Here is an 11,990-nt window from a genome sequence, read left to right as displayed (position 1 = left end):
TCATTCCCTCCCCCACACCCTTCATCCTCTACGTCATAAACTCTTCAATTCCAGCTCCATCATAGGCCTTCTCTGGCATGCCAAGATGAAAATAATACCACACTTATCACCTCTAACACCTAAAACTTTGTACAAGGGAATGATAGTTTTTTCTATGCACTGCTCCTATTCACTGGATGTTCTCACAGCAGGACTTTATATCCCTACAGCATCCAGCACATAATAAGCACTTGCTATTGTTTTGATGAAAAAATTGTCACTTAATCAGTTGCCACCTGTGATCCACCTGTTTGTAAGTTGAGAGTACTGTGGATTCATTGGTTTAGCTTCACACTATGAAAGTCTTCTTTGTGGAAAAACTTGTTCATAAAGGTGAAATTTCCCTTAGCACACCATGATTCTGTTCCACTAAACTTCTAACTCATTTTGAAGTTTACAGGTAGGGCATAAGAGTCAAAGTGAGCCTGTGGGCATATATATTTTTACTTGATAAGTTTAAAAATTTACTGGCATATTGAGAAGATGATCAGACTAGGACTCAGAATACAGACCTAAATTTGAGTTCCACATTTCCACCTAAGCTTAGATAAGTCATTTAAAATCTCTTGGTCTTAATTTCCTCTATAAGGGAAAAGTTGCATAAGACAGATTCAGGTATCAGTTTGGAATGAAAAAGCCTATAAGAGCTTTTGAACAGGAGGCTGCAAACTTTTTCTTTAAAGGACCAGATAGTATTTTAGTCTTTGCTAGCCATAGACTGTTGCAGCTCCTCGACTCTGCTATTAGTAGCTTGAAAGTGGCCATAAAAATTATGTAAACTAGCATTTCAGTATTTTATTTATGAGAACATTACTATATAATTTCATTTTTATGAAATTATAAAACAAGCAATACTTATCTGTGCTTGAAAAAAGCTCAAAATTATGTCTGCCTCTAGGATGGTGGGTGTGGGGATTGACTGGGTAGGGACATGAGAGACATTTACAGGGTGATGGTAATGTTCTCTATCTTGACAGTGGCTTGGATCATATAGGTTGAACTCAAGTAATGGTACATTGGAGGTTTGTGCATTTCACTGAATATAATTTGCTTTCTCAATTTTATTAATATGCATGGAGTTTTTAAGGGTAAAGTGTATGGACATCTGCAACATGGAATGCATTAAAAACAGACGGTGAATAGATATAAGATAAATATAGTAGACTACTGTAGAATCTAGGTGGGTTTATGGATGTTCACTTACATTTCTTCTAACCTTTCTATGTATTTGCAAATATTCCTAATTAAATGTTGCAGAAAAAATAATAAATGAATATATTGATTTTTTCCTTGACTGCCTTCTACAAGTCACAGATTCTTTCCTGCAGACAATGATTGCTTGTCAGTTTTTCTACCAGTGCTTTTCCAACACGATTATGTACGTCTGTCTGTATGTGTCTGTATGTGTGTGTGTATATATGGGTCTATGTGGAATAAGTAGGAATCATTTTCTTTTCCAATTTTACATGAGTAATAGGAAGAATATATGTTCTTGAACTTATTTTTTCCCACTTAATGTCTTGATTGTGTTTCCTTGTCTCTCTCTATATATATTATGCATGTATATCTCCTTTGAATCATTGCAAAATATTCCACAGTGTAGGGATATATATCCAAGTTTATATATGTGTATATATATATATGTATTTCTTGGTGATATATATTTAGATTTTTCAATTTTTCTCTTACAAATTGCTGCAGTGCAATTTGTAAAAGATAAAACCTATTTCTCTAGGGTAGACACTGAGAAATGGAATCACCAGTTTGTAGTATATGTTAATTTTTATATTAATAGATTGTCCTCCTGTTAAGCTGTACCAGTATTCCCTCCAGCAGAGATTAAATTACCTGTTTATTTTCAACTTTCTGAGCATTGATTATCACTTTAAATTTTTTTCTTTGTTAATTTGATAGGATGCTGGTATCTGGTTGGGTTAATTTGCAGTGTCTCTGGTGACTGCAACTGAGCATATTTTTATGCTTACACTATTTCCATTTCTTTACAGTCATGTGTTCATCATCTTGCTCTCTTTTGTCTTGTAATTCCTTTATTTTAGGAATTGTACTTGTTTTAAATTAATATTTTTATTTTTATGGGATTTACCTAATCATTTATCCCAAAATATGTTGCATAATCTGCCATTCCTCGCCATTTCAATTGCCAACTGTGTTACATGCAAAACTGCATTTTATATGGATCCTTTCCTAGACAATGTCTGTTTTGTCAATTTCTACCTCTGTTCTGTGCTATTATAACACTGTGGTATGTAACCTCTATGTGTTTGTAAAATAAAATAAATGTGTGAAGATTGTGTGAGTACCGTCTCTCCAATTTTGGCATCTGTGTAGTATTAGCCTTATAAAAACCATTTAGGTGAAATTGCAGAAAAGGAAAATATGTGTAGAAAAATAATGTATTTCTCGAAAATTAGGAGAATCATCTAAAGGCATGTGGACATGAGAGATAGAGCTCTATTTATTTTTTCTAAGAATTTCTGATTTGAAAACATTAACCAGCTCTTACTTAGACATTACCAGTAGGTCTTACTGGTTTCTCTTCTCACTGTTGCTTTATATGTTTTTCTTGTCTCAGATTTTTTAAAATAAAACTTTAAAAAATGAAAAATATACAATTACATTAAATTTATGGAATTTAGTCCATGAGATTTGTCCTTTTTCTCATGTTAGACATATAATATATAAGAAAATTTTCTCCCTCAACCAAAAAAAAACCAAAAAAATTATGCCTCTAGAGGGCAGCATTCCTCATACAAGTATGACAAATATAAAATATTTCCACTGTCCAAGAAGTTTAAGAGACAAAAATAAATAAGCTTTTACAAGTTTCTTTCTTGTAAGATGTCTCAGAATCTTTAACATACCATTGTGCTTTATGAATCATCAATAGGCCACTATTATGGTACACAGTGTTTCTTCAAACTTAATCACAGTAACCTTTCTTCAAGGGCCATCTCTAGTGACTATGACAGAATGCATTTTGAAACAATCTAGTAGACAAATTCTCTAGTTGACAAGTTTCAATTCCTTTTTTTATTCATAGACATGCTCCTCTGATTTTTAAAATAGGTCTTTAGACATCCCCTTCTATTCACAGATCATGGCTGAGAATGGAATAAGTATTTACACTCGTTTATTTTGGGGAAATCAGAAACATGGAGAACTTACTGCTTGGCTTGCTCAAAGGACAACAGTGAAAGAAAGAAAATAAGGCAAAAGAAAAAGCAAGAAATAAAGAGAGAGTGAGAGAAAGGCTGGTACTATAACTAGTTGAGAGAGCCCTAGCTTTAAAAACCACAAAGCAGTTGAGGTGTGCATAAAAAAACATTTTCATAATTACCCAAACTCAGAATATTAAATACTTGAACTCCATTAACCTCTTTCCACAGTCCATGTCAGCTGAAATTAAACTTCCTAATTTAAACATCTGTTGTATGCCTGATGAGATATCTATAGATCTCTATAGATGAGATGTTCTTAAATTTTAACTTGTGAGAGAGTGCTTAAACAAAATTACTCCCCTCTTTTGTTGTCATTTGGTCTTTCACTGAAATGATGAAAGCAGTTTTAGAATATAGACCTGCCCCCACTCCCCAAGTACTCCTGCAGAATACTTGGAGAATAATGGGGGATGAACCATGACTTCAAATATAATACATGTGTCCAAATGTTTGATTCCTAAATAGCCTTTATCCATAAACAGTGTTTGAAATGTTTTTTCTTTTTAATTTGGCATGACTATGAGGCATGCCACAAAGACAATGCAAGTACAGGCATACCTTGGAAACACTGCATGCTCAATTCCAGGCTACCACAATGAAGTCAATGTGCAACAAAGCAAGTCACAGGAGTTTTGGGGTTTCCTAGTACATATAAAGTTATAGTTACAATATACTATAGCCTATTAAGTGCACAATAACATTATGTCTAAAAATTATACATACCTTGATCAAAAAGTACTTTATTGTTAAAAAATGCTAATTATCCACTGAGCTGACAGTGAGCTGTAATCTTTCTGCTGGTGGAGGATCTTGCCTCCATGTTGGTGGCGGCTGACTGACCAGGGCGGTGGTTGCTGGAAGCTGGGGTGGCTGTGGTAATTTCTAAAAATTAAGCAGTGAAGCTTGCTGCATCAATTGGCTCTTCCTTTTACAAGTGATTTCCCTCTAATGTGTAATGCTGTTTGATAGCACTCTATCCACAGTAAAACTTCTTTCAATTCTGGACTCAATTCTCTCAAACCCTACTGCCACTTTATCAAGTTTATGTAATATTCTAAATCCTTTTTGGTCATTTCAACAATCTTCATAACATCTTCACCAAGAGTAGATTTCATCTCAAGAATAACTGTCTTTGTTCATCCATAAGGAGCATCTCTTCACTCATTCACATTTTATCCTGAGATTGCAGCTAATTCAGTCACATCTCCATGCTCCAATTCTGATTCTCATTCTCTTGCTATTTCCACCACATCTGTAGTTCATTCCTCCACTGAAGGTTTGAACGCCTCAAAAAGTCATCCAGGAGGATTGGAATCAATGTCTTTCAAACTCCTGTTATTGTTGATACTTTGACCTCTTCCCGCAAGTCACAAATGTTCTTAATGGCATCTAGAATGGGGAACCATTTCCAGAAGGTTTTCACTTTACTTGGCACAGATTCATCAGAGGAAATTCTACCTATGGCAGCTGTAGCCTTGCAAAATATATCTTAAATAATAAGACGAGAGTTGTAGTCACTCTATCCATGGGCTGCAGAACATATGTTTTGTTAGCAGGCACATAACATTAATCTCCATCAGAGCTTTTGGGTAATCATTTGCATTGCCAATGAGCAAAAATATTTTGAAAGGAATCTTTTTGTTTTTTTCTGAGGTCTCAACTGTGAGCTTAAAATATTCAATAAGCCATGTTCTCAATAGATGTGTTCTCATCTAGGCTTTGTTGTTCCATTCATAGAACATAGGAGAGCAGACTGAACATAATTCTTCAGGGCCTGATGGTTTTCAGAATGCTGGATAAGTACTGGCTTCAACTTAAAGTCACCAGCAATGTTAGACCCGAATGTATGTCCTAGATGGCATCTTCCAATATAAGGCTGTTCCATCAACACTGAAAATCTGTCATTTAGTGTGAACACCAAAATGAATTCTCTTATTGAGATCTTGAGGCTGACTTGCTGCACTTTCTCCATCAGCCTTTATTGTTTCTCCTTGTACTATTTTGTTAAGGAGATTGTGTCTTTCCTTAAACCTCATCAGCCAACCTCTGCTAGCTTCAGACTTTTCTTCTGCAGCTTTCTCACCTCTCTCAGCGTTCAAGGAATTAGGGTCTTGCTCTAGATTAGGTTTTGGATTAAGGGAATGCTGTGGCTTAGATTTTTTATCTAGAACAATACAGCCTTCTCCATATCAGCAATTAGCCTGTTTCACTTTCTTATTATTAGTGTATTCACTGGAGTAGCACTGTAAATTTCCTTCAAGAAATTTCCTTTGCTCACAATTTGGCTCATTTGCACAAGAGGCCTAGTTTTCAGTTTATCTCAGCTTCAGCATGTCTTCCTCACTTCACTTAATTGTTTCTAGCTTTTGATTTAAAGTGAGAAACATGCAACTCTTACTTTCACTTGAACACTGGGACCACTGTAGGGTTATTAATTACCCTGATTACAATATTGTTCTGTATTAAGGAATAGGGAGGTCTGAAGAGAGGGAGACAGATGGGGGAATGAACAATTGGTGGAGCAGCCAGAACACACAGCATTTACCGATTATGTTTGCCATCTTAAATGGGTGTGGTTTTTGGCACCCCAAAACAATTGCCATAGTAACATCAAGGATTACTGATCACAGATTACCACAACAAGTATAATAATAATGAAAAATTTTGAAATATTGCAAGAATTGCTAAAATGTAACACAAAGACATAAAGTGAGCAGATGCTGTGATAGCGCTGCCACCGGCACAGTGAAGTGAGACTAGAAGAAAACAATGAACCAATTTTAACATGAATAATAATCACAATTATCTCTGGTAAAGCAAAATTTAGAAACTATTACTTATATAAAAATATTTTAAACAAAAAAAGTAGACAGTATTAAGAGACATTTTCAGGAAATACATAGTAAATTTTCATAAGAAGTTTCCTAAGTCAAAAGAGAAGCAACAAACTTATTCACCTGAGATCAGAATTAAATGTCCAACAAACATTTTTAAAAGATTTATAAAGGATCTGGGCTTTTTAATCTAGTGAGCTATAAAATGGTGTGGATTCTTGCAAAAAGAAAGAGAGGGAGGGAGAGAGATATGAAAGAAAGAAAGGAAGGATGGAAGGAAGGAAAGAGGGAAGAAACCACATTTAAGTAGAGAGATGGTAAATAAATTATTTCAATTATAGATATTTTATTAGAAAATTATGAGGAATATTAAAACAGATATTATAGAAAAAGTAGAAGGCCTTCAATTATGCCACCAAACAACTCTCCATCATATGGAAGACATGTCTAACAGTATCAAAAATCAGTAGATTCAAAATATGAGAAATTACTTTTCTTTTAGCTTTAGATAAGCCATGCGATACAAGAGACACTACCAAAGTACAACTTTAGACACATTTTGTTTGAAAGAACTTCCAAACTTAAGAATAAATGTCAATATATACCTTAAAAAAATCAAAATTGTAGCATGGATAATTTTTCATCTTTTACACGGCCAAAGAATTTCAGCTATATATTAAAATATTAGTCTCTGTCTCAATAGACAGCTCCAGCCATGTTAGGTTAAAAAGCTACACTTATTGGATTTTTTAAAAAAGAAACTGATATTCCTCTTATGGCTCTGCTCCAATATATGATATACATAGCGTAGATTTGTGAGGCGGCGAGTATAGCTCAGCGATAAAGTGTGTGTCTAGCATGCACAAGGTCCTGGATTCAATCCCCAGTGCCATCATCAAAAACAAACAAACATATAAATAAACCTAATTACCTCCCCCTCAAAAAATAGAATGAAAAAATGTTTGTGCTCAGCATTCTAAAGCTATGAAAAGTAGCATGTATTAAGTTGTTAAAACTGATAAGTATGTACATGAAAATAATAAGAATCCTAATCAGCTTGCAAAACTATTGGAAAAATAGAAAACAATACATTTAAGAATCTTGTGTATCTTGCTCAGTTGAGAAGAGGAAGAAGTTCACAAAGATTTACTGTATTATTAACACTGATCAAGAAAGTATTTTTTTCAATATTCAATAATCAAAGACAAAAATGGTAGTGCTTATGTTTTTTCACTGGTATCTCAGTACAGGTAAACAAGCATGGCTTGAAGTACCAAAGAAAAAAAAATTGTACCTACGACCTAGTTACACAGGTACAGATATTTATGTTGAAATTGAAAGTTCTCATAATTGTGGGAGCCCATGATGGGTTAACAAATTGTAACACATCCCAGCCGCTTATCTCCTTAAAGGAGATGTGCTTAGTAACTGCCTTGAGGTTTTAGCAATGAAAAAGGCCCCTGGCTATAAACGCTGGGCGTGCCTGCTGTTAGTCTTCTATCCCCAAAACAGCCTTGGGCTGGAATGGTAAAAAGCTGTAGACTCAGAGGTGAGAAGGCTGGTTAGCCAATGACCGGAAAGGTACCCTGAGGGGGGCAACCTAAGACAGGCACGGCCGCCTGAGTCCAAATTGTTAAACAGCTGATTCTCATACGTTCCGCCCAGATAAGCTGAAAGGCTCAACACAAACATGATTCACCAAAAAGACTCTTCTGACCTTGAGCCAAACACCAACTATAAACAAAGCCTTTGTGCTCATTGTGATCCGAACCTATCCTTTCCTAAATTCCTGCATTCCTCCTTTGACTGTACTCAACAAATATGGGAGATTTGAGAGGCTCCAGGTTCCCAACTCCCTCTCGCTCACTTGACTTTTCCACAGTCTTGAGTAATTAATTCCGTCTCGGTTGGGCTTCTGCTGGCCAGAACCCACGACTGGTGACGAACCCACAATAATATGAATTGATAATAAAGATTTTACATTTTTCTCTAACATGAAACAATATACAGAATATTTTATTTACAATGCAGAGTGTTGTAAAAATTGGCTGCAAAAATAATCAGAAATAGTTGAACAGTTTGTTGTTTTGACCGAATTTAAAGTTGGTATTCAATTTATGCAATATCCTTAGGAAATGATGTTAATAACGCTAAGTTGACACAAGAATTAGTGAATTTGCTTAATTTAAGTAGCACAGATTTGAAACTGTTAAACTTTTGCTTTAAATTCTAAAAAAACATGAAAGAGTTTTATCAAATTAGATAAAAACACTAAAAGAAAAAACTTTGGCACTTAATTCAGATATTGAAAAGTATGTTTCTTTGGCAAACTTAGTCCTGTGAATCTGCATTTTCAACCATAAATTGTTTGAAGTCTAAACTAAGATCAAGCATTTTGATGCAAGTTTGGTGATCCAATCAGGATGCAAAAGATCTACTAGTGTGAAGGAAAAGCCGGGCTGGTCTAAAAAGATAAGTCACAAATCTATGTATCAGTATACTGATCTGAGTTCTGCTGGACTAACTTGTAAATCTAAGTTAATTAGTGTTGGTTTGTTGTTCATGTTTTTTGTTTTGCTAGCCAGCTGGGTTTTCGAAGATACATATCTGGCTTTGGAATGGTGGTTTGCTGCCTCCCCGCCTCCACTTTTGTGATGATAATGCTGCTAAAGCTATTCCATGCCTATTGGCCGAATACCCCAAGCTTGCACTTTACCCTATAAGACCTCATGCGCACGTCTTGGAGGTGCTCAGAGCTTCGGAGCAGAAACCCCTCTGAGCCTGCTGGCGTAATACATCTGAGTGCTCCAACCCTTCGAGTGGTGCTTGTTTCTTGACTGGCCGGTCGTTTCCATAACACTCTGGGAAGAGAGAACTTGAAACTGGTCTTGAGGGCAGAGCTGTGCTCCCCTGGCCTTCCATGCTTCATGTTTTACACAGGGCTTTGGGGAAGTGAAATGGCCCCGGCCAAGTAAGACCTGCTGTTCACCCACCTCAGTCCTGTCTCTGAGGCAGACAGACTGGCTCCCAGCCTCAAGGCCAAGTTTGGGCACCTGAATGGTCCCTTGGAGGCATCCCATCAGTTCTCAGGAAGAAGTCTGGCTGCTTCCACCCCATGGCCCTCCCTCCCATGGTGCTGGCCTCAGGAAGTATATTTGTGGAAGGGGGCAGCCTACCCCCTACCCCAGCCCTCACCTTGCTCTCACCCAGGCTGGTGCTTTCTCTGCCAGTCAGAGTCTGGAAAGCCATCCCTTTTCAGTTAGGTCTCTTCTGAGATGGATTTGCTTCCACTCAATTCTAGGCGGGGATGCACCATGGAATGCACTGGGTAAGAGAACCAAAATTTATAGTTTCTTCTGTGAGGTTTTCTGTTAATCTACTGGGGCTGGGCTGTGTGTAGTTTGCTGCAGCTATTGGTGTGAGAGGCTAAAGCCACCTGTGTGTCCTTGTTTTCATCTCCCCACAGTCTTTGGGTTTTCCCTAGCACTACTGAGATATTTACTTTTAGTTTTATTCCTGTTATCACACAGGGGCCCTAATGACATGGAGGTAAGGTTTTGGGGTAGCAGGACAGAGCAGGGCATCTATACTCCTGTGATTAGTTCTCATTGAGCCTGTGCCCTGAGCTGTGACCTCCACAAGTGTGTCTCTTTCCCCCCACCCCAATTTGGGTGACACAGAAGATATTTCCCTTCCCCCAGGTTGGTTAGGCTCTGGTAAAATAATTTCTCATTAAAAAAAAACACAACCCCCCACAATGGAACAGAATGTTCTGGGTGTATTTCAATAGAGATATTTTCTCCTTTACTGGCAGGAAGCATGAGGGGTTCTTCTCTGATCTTCACTCTGAGAGCAGTGCATGGTCCTGGAGGTAAAATGCATGTAAAAGAGCAGAGGGCCCCTCTGACTGGCCTCCTGGAGTTGTCACACTCAGACTTGCCCATGCTGAGCCTCCTGATGGTCACAGGGAGCTTTGAAATCTGCCTGCCCCAGCGGGTCTTACAGCAGTGTGTTCTGCCCTGGGAGATGTGACTCTCCAAGCCTGCCTGGCTGCCTTTCTGGGTTAGGAGTAGCTTTTCCCCTCAGTTTTCTGGTGGATCTAAGAAGAGCTGTGGGTTTGCAGCTCCCTCAGCTCTGGTGTTGTTTTCAGGAAAGAAGGAGCAATTTCTGAGCTCCTCACAAGCTGGACCAGAAGCTGGAGGCCTCCCCTCCTCTCCCTCCATGCAGACAATCAGTGGCTGTGGTTTTAGCCGAGTTTCTGAAGCTGTGGATTTAAACACACACATCCCAGCCCCCACAGGAGCACACAGTCCCATAAATCCCTACAATATCCACTGGTAACTACGGAGCTGATGGGGACATGGGTTTCGGGGCTGCAGAGGCCTGACTGCATGATTTGCTCCATGGCTTATTTACGTGGTTGTTCTGGGCCTTGTCTGAAGTGGCTCGCTTACCATACCTGGTACATGGGAAATATAAAATAAGTACTAGAACCTCCAGTTTTGCTCCCTCCAGGGCCTTCGAACATAAAAAGCAATAAGTGAACTCAGACGGCCTAGTCACCACAATGAGTTCCAACCAGCCTGGCTCTCCTGAGTGACGGGCACTGACTTGCACATTAACTCGGAACAGTAGGAGAACCGCCTTCCTCTAACTGGGCATCTCCCCACACCAGGCACGCCCTCAGCTGAGACGGGGCCAACTCCCCCATTGAGGTGTGTGCTGGTGGATTCAGTGTGACCTGGCCCTGCTGGGACATGAACCTGCAGTGAGTGAGGTGGAGGGTCAGGAGGAGGGGAGTCCCTGCTCGGGCAGCAGGGGACCCAGCAGTACCCTGCCTGGCCTGGTGCCTGGGGCTCCCCAAAACCTCCCACGGCCCCCGGGTCGGCTCTGGTCCAGGCCACTCCATGTACTCTCCCAGTATCTTTTCATTAAGTCCCTGTTTTGCTTTTATCAGCCAGAGGTGGCTTCTGTTGCTTGTTCAGTGAAACAGTGCATCGGGAAACCAGACTATTTCTAAGATCAGTAAAATACCAACCTCGGTCAGCTCGTGGGGCAGACCGAGCAGCAAAAATTCCCGCACAGGGCTGTGTGAACGGCTTACGTGAAGGGTCCACATCATCTGTCTTCAGAGATACAGAAGCTGGTGGTTCAGGTAAAATCTCAGGGAGGGATTGAGGAATCCAAAGCTGGTTGGTTTCAAAGACTAACCGGTCGGACCAGACCACTGAGCTGTGGTCAGAAGCCTGGCTCAATGTCACGCAGACTCAGCACCCTAAGTGCCGGTTGGGGCCAGTGCTGTTCCCTTTGCAGGCTCTCGTTTGGGAGTCACTGTAGCCCCTAAAATGCAGCAGGGAATCCAGCCTCCTGAGCCCCCATCCTGAGTGTTCCATGACACAAATCCTGGGAGTGTTTTTCATCTTTGTTTAGGAGGATGAAGGTGAGGCAAGAGGAGACATAAATTCACACTTAGTGACACCAAGTCACAGCCAGTACCTCCTCCTCGGAGACCTATGTGCTCCCACAGTGGTGGCTGGGTGCTGGGCAGAGCCCTTCTGCTGGTCCCAGAGGGAATCGCTCCTCTAGCTGTAACTGATGGGTTGGACAACAGATCCAGAGGGAGACAGAGCATGTTTCCTGGGAATTTGGAACTGACACACAGAAATCAAGTTCACTCATCTGGGAATTGGGAGGAGGGTGGAAATCAAATGAAACAGAGCAGGAGAGGAAGTTACAAGTGAATGAGAGAGAGAGGCAGAGAGACTGAGAGCAAATAGTGAGAAGGAAGGAAAACAATCAGGGGATAAAGGAATTCCACCTCCTGACTGTCTAGTGTGTCCCAGCCCATCAACGACCCTGCGGGATGGTTAACATCATT

Source organism: Camelus bactrianus, unplaced genomic scaffold (genome assembly GCF_048773025.1).
Source record: "Camelus bactrianus isolate YW-2024 breed Bactrian camel unplaced genomic scaffold, ASM4877302v1 HiC_scaffold_27, whole genome shotgun sequence".
NCBI classification, from domain to species: Eukaryota; Metazoa; Chordata; class Mammalia; order Artiodactyla; family Camelidae; genus Camelus; species Camelus bactrianus.
Note: the sequence above shows the minus strand (reverse complement) of the source record.